The following is a 16801-nucleotide window of genomic DNA, read 5'->3' as shown; positions in this document are numbered from 1 at the left end:
GTCTGGTGAGAGCCTGACTTTTAGTTCGTGTTTGGACACCTTCTCACTATGTCCTCACAGGGAGCTCTCTGAGGGCCCTCTGGGAAATCTACCCTCAGGCCCCACCTCCTAAAACCTCCCCATTGGGGGGTTAGGCTTCCATGAATATGGGGTTGTGGGAACACAAACATTCCCTCTATAGCAAATAAATATATTGAAGTCTGCTTGTTGTTGTTGTTATTGTTGTTGACCAACCTGATAAGCAGTATTTTTAAAACTGGGATCCTTGGACCACCTGTGTCAATTTCATGGGAGGTATTATTTAAAATGCAGATTCCTAGGTGCATCTCTGGATATAATGAATTAAGATTTCTTGGTGGGGGGAGGCTACATGTTTGCTTTTTAAACAAGTACCTCAGGAAATGTCCATGTACACATGAAAGTTTGCAAACCCCTGTAAATGAAATAGAATTCGTATCGGAACTTGAATTCTTTCATTCACATCTCCTCATCCCCACGTCGTGGCCCCAACCCTAAATCTCAAATGCACAAATATTGCCTCCCTCTCTGAGCAGCTGCAAAGTCCCCCACAGACCCAGCGCTTCCATCCCTAAAGGTGGTCAAGTCACCAGGCTGTACTGGATGCACGCAGTGGCTGCTGCCTTGCCGGCTCCCCTGGGAAATTACATAATAGGTCTCTGGCACATATTATGGTAACTCAAATTACAAATGAACCCCAGCCCCATCCTCCAGGAGTCCCATGTTCTGAGTAAAACCGCAACAACATGTCTGTCGCTTCCACCCTGGAGTGAAGGGTGCAGGGGTATGCTTGGGAAAGTGTGTGCATTTTGCTGCAGGGAAATTCAGGGCACACCACCCTACCTGGAGCCGATCTGAACTCGGTGCCTTGGCATACTGTACTTGAATTTTTGCAGGACCCTGTTAGGGTCCCCAGGAGACCTCTCATATGAAGTCCAAGAAATCTGAGGAAAATGTGGAGCTTACATGATGGACTAATTTCATTTCAATAAAATTCCCATATTACATTCAATGCGCCTGGCTTTATTAAGTTTTGTCATAAACGCTGGGAACACTTCCAAATTTAGGCTTGCACAATTATTTTTATTGGTGCGTTAACTAAAAATGGTATATGCATAAGTCAGAGTGTACATCTGACTTCATCTGGGGAGCCAAAATGAGCTTTCGGTTGATTTATAGTCATTTTACCCCCGTAAATGAGATACAGGAAATGGGGCTTAGTGTTTCTGATCACAGCATTCCTAACCCCTCCGTCAGTCCCATCCACCGCTCTGCCATGGATCTAATGAATTTAAATTCCAAATGTCTATCGGCAACCCACAAAGTCACCAAACAAAGAAGCTGGCTTATTTTCAGACCCAGAGCCATCCAAACTGGGCAAAAAAAAATAGAGGTTTGTTGCACTAACGTGAGACTGGGGAGCTCTCGGTGCTTTGAAAGGTTTTAATTGCTATGGAAAAAATCCTTTCAAAGATTTTTTCCTTAACATGGGCCCCTTGGAAACTTTTCATGGGGGAACTGTAAAATATTTATACAGCTAGCAGCACTGTTAAAAAAAAAAAAAAAAAGCAAGCAAGAAAGAAACATAGCACTGAATGAAAAGCAGACTTGACTTGAAATGAGCCCTGCAGATTCGGGGGACCCAGAGAGGGGAGGTTACTGTGATTTCAAACCCTGGAAAACAGGATTAATCCCTCCCAGCCAGGCCCATAGACAGGGCCAACGCGTAGAAGGCCTTGTGTTTAGTTTAAAGCCATGCTGTTGCCATTTTGAAAATTCTTGATTTTTGAAGAAGGAGGTCCCACGTTTTCATTTTGCACTGGGGCCTGCACCTGGCCCATGTGGCTGGCGTGGCTCCCGGAACCTCCCCAAGAATGCTGTTTCCAGACATTTCAGTATGGCTTCCCATCCCTTCTTGTCTGTTGCCTTCTCTTTTGGTCTTGGTTTGTTTTCTGGAGGAATCTTCAACTCTGACCCTCAATGTTGACAATCCTAAGTAGCATAAGCTATACTTTGTATCAATTTGTGTGGCTGGCATACATTCTGTCCATCCAGCTTTATCACCCTGAGGCATAGGAGACTAACAATCCATCTTCAGATTCTTAGAAAACATGGTGCTGACTTTGTGAATAGACCAAAAAACTGTAGGATTTTGAAGTTAAAAGGAACCGTGGTGATCTCATTTTATAGAGTAAATGTAGTCCTGGAGAGAGAAAGGAAATTTCCCAAGGCTGCTTTGTTGATTAATATCAGGTTAGGGCCATGGCTAGCTCGTTCCCCAGCATCTATAAAAAGGGGTTAATGTGGACAACTGTAGTCCCCAACAGCTCCCAAACTCACATGAACGTGCGAACTCCTTTTGTATTTTCTCAACTCTTCATTCAACAACGACATTATTAAACAAAGGGCAGAAAAGATAATCACTTTCTCCACACTGCCCCCCCCCCCCAATTTTCATTTCCTCCCACACACACCACCTTAGCTCTAACTGATGAAGATATTTGGTAGTAAAAATAACAGATGGAACTCTCATGGCCTCTTCAAGGACTCTAGCTCTAGCCTACCCATCCATGTTGACCACCCAGAAACCCACGGAAAGGGGAAAAAGAATCCAGGAGCTCAGAAGACCACAAAGTAGATAACACCAGAGAAATCAAGATTTGGTTACATCATGGCAGCTAAAGCACTAAGGGGCAGGATGAGACACAAGTCCTGAAACCTTCTAACAGGGGATGATGGTTATAGAACTACGATTCCTTCAATCAGAAGGGACCCTCTTGTCTCAAGGCTGACTTAATTGCCATAATTCAATTAACATGCTCCCACTAATTATATAAGCTTCTAGATGACAGTTCAACAGCAGTACCCTGAGAGTAAGCCCATTTTTTTATTTTTAGGTTAATCTCAATTTAATTGTAAGTAAATAGCATTGATTTATTTTTCACAGTCTGCTCTCAACTGTTTTGTTGCAGAATGCTATCACACAATTTTAAAACTCTGGGTCTTATGCAGAAAAGGCATTTAGTACCATGTGAAATAATTGCAGCATTTATAAATATAGAGAAGCAAGTACCTTCTTTCCTTCCTTCTAGTCTGCTTTCCTTCCTCTTTTTAGATGACAGTTCTTATCAAATGTTAAATGAGGTAAATAACAATCACATCAGTTGAAAGAACACCTATTTTCCAAATTCTCAGACCTAGTACAGTGTCTGTTACACTTTAAAAGCTCAATAAATATTTGTTAAATAATTATCAATATTATTTATTGGAAGAGATGCTTTAGGTATGACACAAAAAGGCTGAAGAGGCATCAAAGCCCTGGTCTCTGATTTCAGAAAGTATAGACATTCTTTCAGGAGATAAAATATAAACACGTGAACATCACAAGTCATTGGAAAACCATCTGAAATTGAAGATACTGAAGAGAGATGCATATACTCTACTGTATAAAAATGGTAAACCAGATTAGCTCTTCCACTGAGGAAGATAAGAAAATGGTCTTTCAATATTAGTTATCATATCTGCATACAAATCAGAGTTGACAAATGTAAATTACCTGCTATGAATCAATGGACAATGGATCCATCACATTTGGAAACATTTCAACAAAGCAAGGATGCTGCACTAGGATTGGCCAGGTGCTAATTTGCATAGCAGTGCAAATTCATTTTGATGTAGTGTACACTCTCAACAAAAGCACATGTTCTTTGCACCAAAACACACCCTTTCGTTTTCCTTTGAGTCAAAATTGAGAGATGTCAGAGATTTTAGAGCTATTTAAGACAAACTAGAACCACCATCATTTTGCAAAGGTTATTTGTCCTACTTTTCCACTTAGTACTTCATTTTACCTAGAGTAAAAGTTTCTCTTATGCATTTGTTACTTAACAGTGTGAGAGAAAATTTAGAAAGTACAGAAAAATTCATATTCCCACAAATATTATCAAACAGGCAGGTGTCAGCTCTGTTAGTTAGAAAAGCAAAAAAGACATTTTAAAATATAGGAAATCACCATGGCTTAAAGCTTAGTACCTACTATGGGTTAAAATGGCAAAAGAGACGTCGGCCCACGAGGAAGATGCTAACCCCTAGCCCTCTTCCGGTCAGCCATCCTTGGGGAAACTTTGCTGCCCCTTCTCCAGACATGAGGCCTCTAGTGATTGACTGCTTTTTCTTAGAGAATACTTAAAATTTATTGATTATTAGCAATTGCTGAATGCCCGATCTTTCCAATAGGCCCTAATCTCCCGAAAGTCAACAGAGGCCCATATTTGCTCATCCCCATATTTCCGGTCTGGCACACATGCCTCTTACAAACATTCTTATGCATGAAGGAGAAAGAAAGTAACGTTCTCTTCTCATTCTGCCAAAGTCCCTTGTGTTAGCTAGAGGTCTTTTTCAATTGCAAGCGATAAACATCCAGCTTGAACTGCTTTAAAAAGGCAATAAGGCTTATAGGCCAATTGGTTCATAAAATCTGGCCTTGGAAACCAGGCCTAGAGGCAATATTCAATCACCAAGGAAAGATCCGGATTGACTCAGCCTAGTCCTGGGTCTGTACCTTAGACTAATCCCTTGTCTCCAAGGATAGGATCCCCAAAGGCCCCAACCTGAGCCAGGCCTCTACTTTTGGGCCTGAGGGGGTCTAGAGTACTGCTTTCTAGCCCCAGGGCATTAGGAAGTGGAGGAAAAAGGGTGGGGACACGAACACAGAAAACAATGATGCTCACACACTCTCCTCTTTTCAGCACTTCTGGATTCTCAACAACAGTCTTCTTGGTATGGGCAGTTTTTAATATGTTTTGTTTGCTTAAGAACCAAATGCATTTGTCACTGCTCAAATTACCATTCCTATCACTATTGACTCTTTCTTGAGGAACAAGGGATCCCACAGGCCAATGGCAGCATCGCAATTCAATTCAATGAGTGCTACCAATAGAACCAGTTTTGACTGATGGACTTAGAAAATGATGCAAAACTACATGTTTTTGTTTGGAAGGAAGTCTGAGTGGGCAGGAGTGGCAGCAGGGTTGGGGCCAGATTCCCCTACTTTATTTTTAAGGACGCTTTATTGCTTCTAGGCAGGAAAGCATCGAGTGACCAGGAGTATCTGATTCTTCTGGGACCCTAGAACTCCCCACTGTTTTGCTGTGCGTTCCTCAAGTGAAAGCTGCCCCTGTAAATCAATCCTTCTCACGTAGAGATGTCTACGATGGGACGGAGTTTGTTTTCTTTTTTTTCCTTTATGAGTTATACTTCGGCCCACATGTGGCTGCACATGAAATATCAATTTTTCCCCCTTTTTCACTTTGCATGTCGAGTGGGGCCTCTTCTCTGTTTACACAAGGACAGAAGACAAGTTCGAGGAAGGTAAAAGGGTCACTGGGCCCATTATCCCGGCCGTCTACGGTTTTCTCCTGCCATTTCCTCTCATCCATCATCGTCCTCCCTCCCAACTCATCTGTATCCCTTGAGATTCGATTATTTTTCCGAGGCAATGCCCCTTCTAGGGAACCTATTTTAAGATGATCATTATGTTCTCTGCCAAGTAGTTTTGCCAGAACTTTCCTGTTGATCCCAATTTGCTGTCTCCTCAGATTCTGTTTTCATTGTTCAGGCTGTGCAGAGAATATTTGCATTCTTTCTGATTGTGGGCGAACTGTGCAGTAATCTTACACCATATGTATTTTTATATTGAAAGTCAGAAGATCTTTATTTTGCATTCCTTAACCATGAGCCACCCTCTATTCCCATCCTTCACAAGATCAACTGGGGCACACACGCATCTCCACTCGAGATTTCCCAGAGAAAGCCAGGAATTTGCTTCTTCTCTCTCTCTCTCTCCCCCTGGCATAGAGGGGAATTGCACTTGTTTTGTCCTGTTTTTTTCAGTTTGAGATAAATGCTTTTCATTTCCATTGTCTCCAGCTGTCTAACCCCTAGGTACCTCATGCTCATGACACTGATGTCACAGTTGTTTTTGTTAAAAATAACCACAGAGCTCCAGGAAATGAAGAAAAGACCAGTTCAGAAACAAATCCAATATAGAAACACTTTCACCTGAACACTTGGCTCTGCTCACTGAATTTGAAAATGGGATGAAGGGTTGGAGGAGGTATTCACTGATGCTGGGGACAAAGGATGTTTCAGTGTCTTCCGTTTCTGTCGCCTACAGAACCGTATTTCCAGAAGATGTGAAAAAAGTGTTCCATGGTCAAATAAGTTTGGGGAACAGCACATAAGAATTCACAGCACACATTAGGGTAGTAAAGGCTCTGATAGTTTCACATTAAATAAGCCTATTTAACTTTGTTTAATTTAGCATTCCGTGAACTCATTTGAGCTTGAAACACTTGCCACAGTTTACCCAGAGGCGACCTACTGAACGACATTCCTTGGACTATCCAATTAGAAGACAAAGAAACACAATTCTATTATCTTAAAACTGATATGCTCTTTGTAGATATTAAAGAAATGCATTTAATTTCCTTCTGATATCAGTGCTTCTCTGAATCTCACAAAGACCTGAGCCATGAAGTTTATTGGCTCAGAGGCAGAGTTTTAAGAATGGGTTCTTGACATCTTGAATGAGATAATAGCTTTTTTTTTTTTTTAAGATTTTATTTATTTATTCATGAGAGATTCAGAGAGAGAGACAGAGACATAGGCAGAGGAAGAAGCAGGCTTCCTATGGAAGCCTGATGTGGGACTCGATTCCAGGACCCTGGGATCATGACCTGAGCCAAAGGCAGATGCTCAACCACTGAGCCACCCAGGTGTGCCAGATAATAGGTTTTAAAAAGAGAAAGAATTTCACTCCTGTAGCTCCAAGTTGACATATCTAGGGTGGACTTGAGCTTGGTGGACTGGGTAAAATTTATGTAGGGGACATGTAGGTAGGAAGGGGAAGAGGCAAGGGAATCCCATTCCTTCCAGTGCCAGCAGCATGAGGGGGACAATGGAGGGTGAGGTGATCAGATGTGTTGGAGAAGAGAGAGAAGATTTGGGTAAACCTGGTGCACTCAGGCCCCCGATTGCTACCTTAGAGACCTGGGCTTCTGCTTGTGGTATGGACAGTCAGAGTATCAGGGATTGCTTTTACTCCTCTGCCCTAGGTTGCTGTGTGGTATGAATGACGCCCCCAAATCCTCCTGAACTATGACTCAGAAAGAGTCTTACATGACATGACAGTTTTTTGCATAAATAAAACAGATAGCCTTCTATTCATAGTTTGAGAAGCTATCTAATCTCTAAATGACTTTCACTCCCTACCTTCCTCCTGCACAGTATCTATCCCCTTCCCCATGGTGATCTTAAAGGCCCCATATAGACTGGTATGTCTTTATGGTTTCTATATCTTCCTCTGTGTTCTTATGAGGGTTTATGATGTCACATGTTGTTGGATTATAAGTGAATTATGCACATCTCCTTTAGATCATAAATACATCAAGAGTGTTGTTTTTCTTACTGTATCTCCATAACTCTATGGTATGGGTGTTTAATGTACGTTTGTTAACTGATTAAACTGGGTATTTTATGTTTCTAAAAGCAGGAAGAAGAGAAACTTAACTTTCCCAATGTTCACAGGTCTTTATGTTTTCCTCTCCCAGCTGGTTCATCAAGCCTACAGATGTCATAGAATTTCGGTCCTCTCCCTTCTCATCCTCCTAAGTTGAAAAGATGCCTGGGTATTTCAGAGAGTGCCTGGGAAGGCAATCAGAAATAAGCACACTTTTATCCTTTTACTCTGATCACATTGATATGTGCCCCATCTTGGGAGCCTGTAAGCCTCCGGAAGGTACAAAACCCTCAGGTTGCAAAGGGGTGCTGGATATTCTATGGCTCTCCCTGCTCTAGAGCCAGGCTTAGTCCCAGCAGAAGTGGGAACAATTCTCCCCCCTTCCTCTTTGTATCTTTCCCACAAAAGCCATGAGAGATGAATATATTGGTAACTAACTCTGTAAAGATTACTCCTTGATCCGTTTCAGGTCTCAGTGCCGAAGGGAAGTGTTCTCTAGACTCCCAACCAGGGGCTCTATGTCTGTGTGTGCTCTTATTATATCCATGACTGTTCTGTTCATAATCTCATCATGCTGAATTGCAACTGCTGGTTGACTTATCTGTTTCTTCCACTGGCCCGAAAGCTCAATGAAGACAAAGATACTGTGTATTTTGTATACTCTTGTACTCTCCTTACCTACCATTGTATCTGGTATATGAGAATAGTAATAATTATAGCAATTGTCATAATAACAATAGTCGTAGTGAATACTTATATAGTACTTTCTCTGAACCAGACTGTCCTTTTTTTTTTTTTTTAAGATTTTATTTTTAAGTAATCTCTGCACTCAATGTAGGCCTGGGACTCACAACCCTAAGGTCAAGAGTCATATGCTCCACTGACTGAGCCAGCCAGACGCTCCTCAACCAGATACTCTTCTAAGCGCTTTTCTATACTAGCTCATTTTGTACTTACAACAACCATTTGAAGTATGTACTATTATCACCTGTATTTTATACATGAATAAACTGATACACAAAGAGGTTTAGTAACTTGCCTAAGGTCACCTAGAAAGTAATTGGTGAAACTGAAATTAAGATACAGGACACTGGCTCCAAAGCTCATGTGCTTGACCACTAGACTATACTCCACGACTCTGTGCTAGACAACGTGGTACCATACTCAATATTGTTCTTCTGGGTAATGGGGCTCATTCTGATCCCCAGATAGGGTCAGATTGGGCTGAGGAGAACTTCCATAGGAGGTGGGGCATGGGCTGAGGGGACTACCAGCACAACAGGGAGCAAAGACCCCACGTTTATGGATGGGACAGGGAAAGTGAGCAGGGTGTAGGAGTAGAGAAGGGCAATCAAAGAATTGATGTTTGGAGAAGAGGACTCTGGGATAAGTGGGAGGTTTGACAGAGATATGTCTAATGGAAGCTTTTGCATACATTTCTTTGTGAGGTAGTCTCTAGGGTCCTACACTAGCTGTTCTAGAAAACCTTCAGTAAAGACGAGGTTTTTAAATGTGGCTTCCTGTAAGTGAGACACCTTACAAAGACTGGACTGCTCAGAGTTCCAGAAGTGATTTAGGGTTTACGAGTAGTTTGTGAGGTGTGGTACAAGCTCAACCTCAACCCTGGCTTTGGGCCTTTTGGGGAAGAATGAGGAGACATGGCTGTGGCTGGAGCTTGAAACCCAGGATTTCTGATCAAGTTCCCTCCTATTTTAGAGTTTGGACTAAATTAAAAATACTGCAAAAGAGAAAGAAGGAAGGAAAGGATGAGATGGTGAAGAAATAAGAATAAGAGAAAGTGAGAGAGGATGTAGAAAAGCCTGCTCCTTTGATTTGTATGGTGTGACTTCTGAAATCGCTCCAGCCTCTACATAAATCTACTGGATTTATGCGGCTTCATTCATCACACTTGCTTTTGAAATGGAATTTTCTGCCTTGGAGCCTTTGAACGTTGACATCCAAATACAATATATTCTTTTAAAATCACCTCTGGATAAAGACAACACTGTTGAGGTAATTCCCCCAGATTGTAGGTGGAGTCTGTTTGGTCCTCAGATCTTGATGATAATATGCTGAAAATAGGGCCTCTCTTCAGAGAACAGAAGAGTTCTGGTATGATTAGAATCCCAGTTGCGGACACCCTGGGCCAGGAACCAGGGGAGAAAAAAAATAGAAAGAAAGAAAGAGAGAGAGAAGAAAGAAGAAAGAAGAAAGAAAGAAAGAAAGAAAGAAAGAAAGAAAGAAAGAAAGAAGAAAGAAAAGAAAAAAAGCACCCCTTGTCTTTGATGAACAACAACAAGCAGTGCCACCTAGCGGCAATTAGTGTGTATCTTGGAGTGGGCTTGACCGTGCCCCTGCTTTAGCTCTTTTGCTCTTTATCAAACAAGCAGGGCAACCCATGTTAGCCTTTCTGGTGGCAACAGGATCTGAAATGAAATGGCACAGCGTGGATGAAGACACAAGGGTGTCAAAGCTGCTGCCAATCCTAGGCTGAAGCCAAACTGGTCTGTTTTGTTTTGTTTTTGTTTTGGGGGGTATTCTGTTGTTGGTGGTTGACCGTTGAACTCTGGGAAGTCTATACCAACAACGGAGAACAAAGATTGTATTCACAGGAAGGACCAGAACGGAAGGGGGATACTATAATCATCACTAGGATTCCCACTCCAAACATGTCACCTTATCTCACCCTCACATTCTCCCTATTTGGCTAATGAACCAAGTCCCCAAGAGATCAAGTCCAAAGTCAAGCTGTCAGAAACAGCGGAGGGGTGGAATTTGAATCCAGGTCTGTTTAGAAAGCTTTATCTGATTCAGCTTTTGGGGGATTTTCATCAACCCCAGTTACTTCCTTGAAGGCCCACTTTTCCAGGCTCTGCCACAGATCCTCAGCCTTTTAGGGTGATGTGACCGAGATGATAACATATCACAGCAGAGATGGCCCTGTCAGGGTCTCATGCTTCCTATTGGCTGAACTGCACGAGAAGAAGAAGCCCATGCATCATCTCTCTATACTCAGATCCATGGGTGAAGTTGCAGCTGCTGATGGATAAATGCTCTTTCAGCAAAGTCACCACTAGCTGCCATGCAATTGATCCAATGAGCTGAGCCTCAAGACCTCTCACCCAACCCAATGACGTTGCAGGTGGCAACAACTCCCACTGTCCTTTCTGCCCAGCGCTACTCCCTGAAAGGGACTTCCAGCCATTCTGATTTGGTTCTAATAAATCATGTCCTATGCATGAGTGTACTTCTATTGCACAAAAGCAAACTGCATTCTTTATAATTAGGGAAGAGATGAATGCTGATTTTCAAATAATATGTATTTTATTGCAAATTCACCTTAGGCTTTTTGAGACTTGATCAGAAAAATAAGTGTTAATGTCTCCTACTTATGAAAGCTCCCTGAAATGTAGATGTAGAAAATACTGTAATATAAAGTCTCTTCGATTCAATAAGTTAATGGTGGAGATGAAGATAGCTCTGCCTTACTATATTGTAGAGAAGAAAAAAGGGTCCTGTAGCTAAAGCCAGAAGCTTCTGGTAATAAAGTAAGCATCTCTAATTCTGAATTTTTAATTTAGTTACTCAATTGCAGCTACATAGGTAAAATTTTTTGCTTGAGCAAACTCTAATAGATCACTGCAGCTACACCAACATGAGCGACAGAAACAAATCGGTCATCCAGAGAATAAAGACTTCCTCTTGCTGTTTTAGTTGACTTCCAAGATGAGAAGAAAAAGATTTCCTGGCTTTTGAATGAGTAAATGATCTTACAGTTTGTAGAAACAAATCTAGGGGGTGACAGTGTCAGTGACTGGTGAAAACAATTGCTCATCAAAGCCATGTGATCAAAACAAGAACTCTGTTAGTATTCTAATGTATCATCATTAATGTTAAAAAAAATTGTTAGGGAATTCAGTTGTGAGGGGGTCATCTCTGACCTGAAATGGTTTATAGCTGACATGGTGGAGAGACAACTTGTGAAAGATTATAGCAGAGTCACCTGCTATAATCAGGTGACCTTTCATCAGCAGGTATGGGCTTTGGTGTAAAATGTAGACAATGTGAGCATGGAAACAATAGTGGAGTCTGTTGAGATATTTGTAAAATGCTTTTTAAAAGGTTAAAAGCAGATATTGTCTCAGAGTCCATGTAATTAAACATTAGAATTAATTTCCTCTGACAATTCAGGCTTTAACATTTCTGAAAACCAACTTGATCTAGAGTTGATTTGAGAACAAAAGCCTCAAATATTTTATCAGCAAGAGAAACAGACAGGAAACCCAATGTCAACAAACTCTTTGTTAATGAAAACAACAGGTGATTTTTATGACCCATGGTTATGGTAACCACGTGAAGGAGTGAACCATGATGGCGATTTTGGATGGAATAAGGTCCCTCAATGGATCTGACTTGTGCTACTTCTGGTTTAGACTCTATCACGTTTTTTAACTTCTGGAACCCATGGTGAGGAGCTCTTTCCCTAATGCAAGTCTCATTCTAGAGTTTCTACCAATGAAGGCTGGGTGGAGGAAGAGGGCACCATGCAGCCTTGAAATTGGAACAATAAATTCTATTTGTTGCATCCTTCCAAGGAGCCAATGTTGTCTTTCTCTTATGAGCCCCTGGCTGGTTAATTCTTGCATTAACACTCCTTGTTTGTTTGTTTGTTTGTTTGTTTTTTATTCTGAGAAGTTAGGTAACTTGCCCAAGTTTGGGTAGATTTCTGCTGGCAGAGTCAGATGATTTTGCACTCTTTCCTGGCCAAACTGAGAGAAGAGTCATCTAGAGCAAGATGTCCTCTTTTTTAGCAGAGACAGAAGAGAGAGAACATCAAGTGCTCCCTTTGTTCAAGCAGGTTCTCTGACTGGTCCCTAAGCTCCAAGTTGATTCCAGACTAATGATCATATTCTGACCACCACCTCTAACCCTCGACTGCTTTTTATTTTTTCACAAGACAGTAAAGATGTTAATAGTTTGGGAACAGAATGCACAGAACAGAATGCATGAGTTTGTGGAAGTAGACAGCCACCAAATGGTGTACTCCAGTAATGCAATGGATGAAACCTCTCAGGGAGATAAGTAAAGTGGCTTCAGGGCTGCCAATTTTCTCACTTTGGGACTGATCTCAAGACAGGGGAAGGGCTTTCAGTCCATATGACTCCATCCCCATGCACAGTGGACAGAGCTGACTGATCCAGTGTTGGACATCAGATCTGTGGACAGAGCTGACCGGTCTAGTGTTGGACATCTGACCCAAACCAAGCCAATCAAATCCTTCTCTAAGATCTTCTGAACAGTAACTAAGGGGCTGTCTGCAGGCAAACACACTGTAAGACAATAGAGAGCAGGAATTGCGGCTGGCTGTCATGTTTCCGGCCACATAAAAGTTAGTTCAGGAAAATGGAGGCAACATTCAGAAAGAAGTGTGGGATGAGATGGAGTGTATCCTGATCATCTTTAGAAACATGGTTCCCACTACTTCTGAAGGCCCCTTGGACCGGTGCCCAGGTCCATCTCTCTCTAAATCAGTGCATGTTGTGTTTCTGTCACTTGCAACCACTGAGTTCTGGCTAACACAATCTCCTTCCTCAAATGATGGCATTCTCAGTCTCCTGGTAAAATACAAATAACCTTGGATGGGCTTATTCTATAATTTGTTTTCAACTAAAGAACAGTTGCCATTCAGCTGTCTTCTTAGAAGCAGTGCCAGCCAGCTGAGAAGGGCTTGCTAGCTTGAGGCAGAGCCCAGGCTTGGCCTGTTGGGGAAGGCGAGGCTGAATTTGTGAGGAATAGGGGGAGGGGGTGGGAGATTAGGGAATGGGCTATAGGAAGAAGAGACCCTAGAGTAGAAAATGAGTCTTGGAAGAAACAAAAAACACATCTTTTTCACTGCATGATATTCTGAGGCCAATCTTTTGAACACACAGTCAAACCAAAATTGTTCTTTATTTGGAAAAGGGGGGTGATACTTACTGCAATTTTTAAGAATATCATTTGTAAGGATTCACTGACTCTGAAAGAACTTAGTGGATTCTGTGCCTCCCCTCAGTGCATATTTTTATTTGAAAATTGTTTTTTTTTTTTTTTTTTTTTTTTTTTAGTATCACATAAATAAGAGATGTTTTTGCTAGGCCATCCGTGAAACAAGGGCTATAGGCATTAAAAAGCGCCTTTGAGTGATCCCTTATTTAAAACATGGCGGGCTATAATTTTAGAACAGTAAACCTCATTATAACATACTTATATTTGACATTTCCAGGCTGTATTGTTCATGTTTTTAAGTCCTGGAGAAAGGCCCATTAAAGCCGTGTTACTCACATTAATTCAACATTTAGCCATTTATAACACAAACCCCAGTCTTTTGGAAAATGTCATTAAAAAAGTTTCACCATATATGGACATTATTTATTGCTCAAGCCCCATTGTCTACTTATAATATGCCCTTTATCAGACCCAAATGCCCACTTCGGAGAATTTCGTTTTGAGCAACTACTGGCTTCTTACATTATCCAATGATGCAGGGAAGTTAAATTACAGCCAGTTCATATCATAGAAACAAAATGTTTCCTGCAATTACAGATAAGGGACAGTTCATTTTCTCTCTGTCATCCTGAAAAAAACCCTCCTAACAACAATTCATGCCTGGTTAAACAGGATTTCCACATCTACTGCTGACATCTTTCCAAATAATTCAGGCTTGTTATTACTGTACAGCCCTGGCAAGGCTCAAAAGCAAGCCGACTTGACGAGTCTGCTCAAAGCAGAGCTTAAGTAGTTGTAATTAATAATAATTACATGCCCACTACACTCCAGTTTTATCATATTATCCGTCAATGCAAATAAAAAAACCCACACACAACATGCTTGCAACAGGATTAGTGCATTAATAAAGCCACTCTGCATATGCCATCTCTCTAAAGTTTAAAATATTTGCAGCGGTTTCTGTTTTATGGATTTTCACCGCTTTCTGTCTGGTTGCAAAATGTTGGTTGGATACAGGATGACTTGGGGCCAGTGCTGCTCTCTCTCAAAAGCCTTCTGCCCTCCTGCTGCGACTGGGATTCAGGCCGAGGTTGCTGCGGCCACAATGCAGAGTACTAACCACTATATGGTCAGGATCAGGATCACGGCAGCGCTACTGGGAGAGCTGAGGGCTCAGCTGCCTTTAGGAGCTATTGCAATATTAAAATTTGTGGAAACACTGCCATCTATTGCCTAAATACGCACATTTTCTTAACACTGGGAAAGACTGAGCAGTGTCTCAGCAATCCCTCATTTAGAGATTTAAAAGAACAATAACAAAGCCCCAGAACATGAAACCAACATTGGGCAAATTGGAGGAGGCAAGATTCACTGTCCTGTTCAAAATAACAGGATGAAGAGGGGCTAGTCTGTTGACTCATGCTTCCTACTTCTAACCCGTAATGAATATAGATTTCTCACCCCCGCCTGCCACCACCAGTTCTGTTGCACTGAATGGCACATGAATGTGAGCCTCTTTTGTGGTTTCTCCAGCACCAGTCGGATTGCCATGTGCTTGGGTGTCACGGCCATAAAAAATGTGGAGCAATAAAATGGCCAGAGGACCGAGGACAGTCAGAAAGACTTGTTTTTCCTATTAGAGGAAGCCAGGATGACTGTACTCTGACCCATCAATGTCAAACTCGTTGATCCCCAAAGCTAATTTTCCCCCTGAATATATAGGTTTTAAAGCCACGGTAATCTGAAGGAAAAAAAAAATCCTCCTAATCACATTAGCAACCCACCACATAAAGACACTGGAGTGTCCCATGTTGAATACTTTTCAAGGGGAAGTTTTTAATACATCGTCTTGTTATAAAAATTAAAAAGGAGTCTGCAAAAGATATCCCAAGGACTGAAAACCTTAAAGGAAAGCACACAGAAAAACCTATTTTTTTAAAAAAACATTTATTTATTTATTTTAGAGAGAGAGAGACAGACAGGGTGGGGAGGGGCAGAGGGAGAAGAAGAGAGAGAATCTCAAGCAGACTCTTGGTTGAGCATAGATCCCTGACCCGGGCCTCAATCTCACGACCCTGAGATCATGACCTGAGCCTAAATCAAGAGTTGGTCGCCCGACAGACTAAGCCTTATCCAAGCACACTCAGAAAAATCTATTCCTAATTGATGGATTGTTATCAGGGTGTCTCCTTGAAAACCTCAAAAGAGAGAGGACCTGGGTGCAGCTGGGGCTAGCTGGCACTCTGTACAGGGTGCTGCTGTCTGTGTTTCTGGAAGGAGAGTATTTCTGAAGATGGAAGCTTGACACAAATGGTCACTTACCCTTTCCTTGTTTTTTTTTTTTTTATATACTTTATTTATTTATTTGACAGAGAGAGACAGGGAGAGAGCGAGAGCGCGTACGAGCACACAAGTAGGAGGAGCAGCAGGCAGAAGGAGAGGGAGAAGCAGGCTCCCTGCTAAGCAGAGAGCCTGAGCATGGGGCTCCATCTCAGAACCCTGGGATTGTGACCTGAGCCAAAGGCAGATGCTTAACCGACTGAGCCACCCAGGCACCCCACCTCTGATCATCTATAGCCCCATCTATCTTCCTTCAAGTTCTTCCAAATCCATTTGCCTTCCATGGTCACATAGAAGGGTATTGCCCCAAGTTCCTGAGCCCTATACCTTCTGTGTAGGAACCCCGGGCCGAGTGTCTCTGGCCGGGACAGGAACATAGGTGGGTAAGAAGTCACTCACTCACAGAAAGGGGGCAGAGCAGTTTCCCAAAGTACCATCATGTGTCTACCACGTTCACCATTTTTGTTCCGGGCACTTACCAAGTGAACAATAAGGGAAATATTTTTCAAAAAATCAACTCACAGAGCACAAATTATGAAAGCAGACTGTCAAGATTCTCATTGTGGCTGTGTCACTTACTAACTGGAGGAACTTTGGCTGCTTATTCAACCTCTGTGCCTCAATATTCTCATCTGTAAAGGGGAGAGAATAATAGTACTTACTTCACAGGATTGTTATGACAGTGAAATAAGTTATCACTCACCAAAAAACTTAAAATAAGGCTGTCTGCACTCTAGAAATATTAGTTATGTGATTATTTAAGTAAATATATCTCCAAGGGAAATTTTTAACCATCCATGTGTTTCAAATACACCATATCACATTCCATAAATCAAGGTCACCGAGAAATAAAATGTAAAAGTGAACCAACAGAATTAAATGTGAGCCAGCTTCTCTGACATCTGAGCTCAAGTCCTGCTCTGTGCTTAAAAGGCAAGT

General features: G+C 41.8%; 1 protein-coding gene across 8 annotated transcripts in view; it reads right to left on the bottom strand.

Moving 5' to 3' along the window:
- The window catches only part of NFIB (nuclear factor I B), a 438092-nt gene that overhangs the window by 330152 nt on the left and 91139 nt on the right, over positions 1-16801 (bottom strand). The gene's annotated exons all lie outside the window — the stretch shown is intronic.

Source organism: Vulpes vulpes, chromosome 12 (assembly GCF_048418805.1).
Source record: "Vulpes vulpes isolate BD-2025 chromosome 12, VulVul3, whole genome shotgun sequence".
NCBI lineage: Eukaryota > Metazoa > Chordata > Mammalia > Carnivora > Canidae > Vulpes > Vulpes vulpes.
This window is presented reverse-complemented; position numbering and strand designations above follow the sequence as displayed.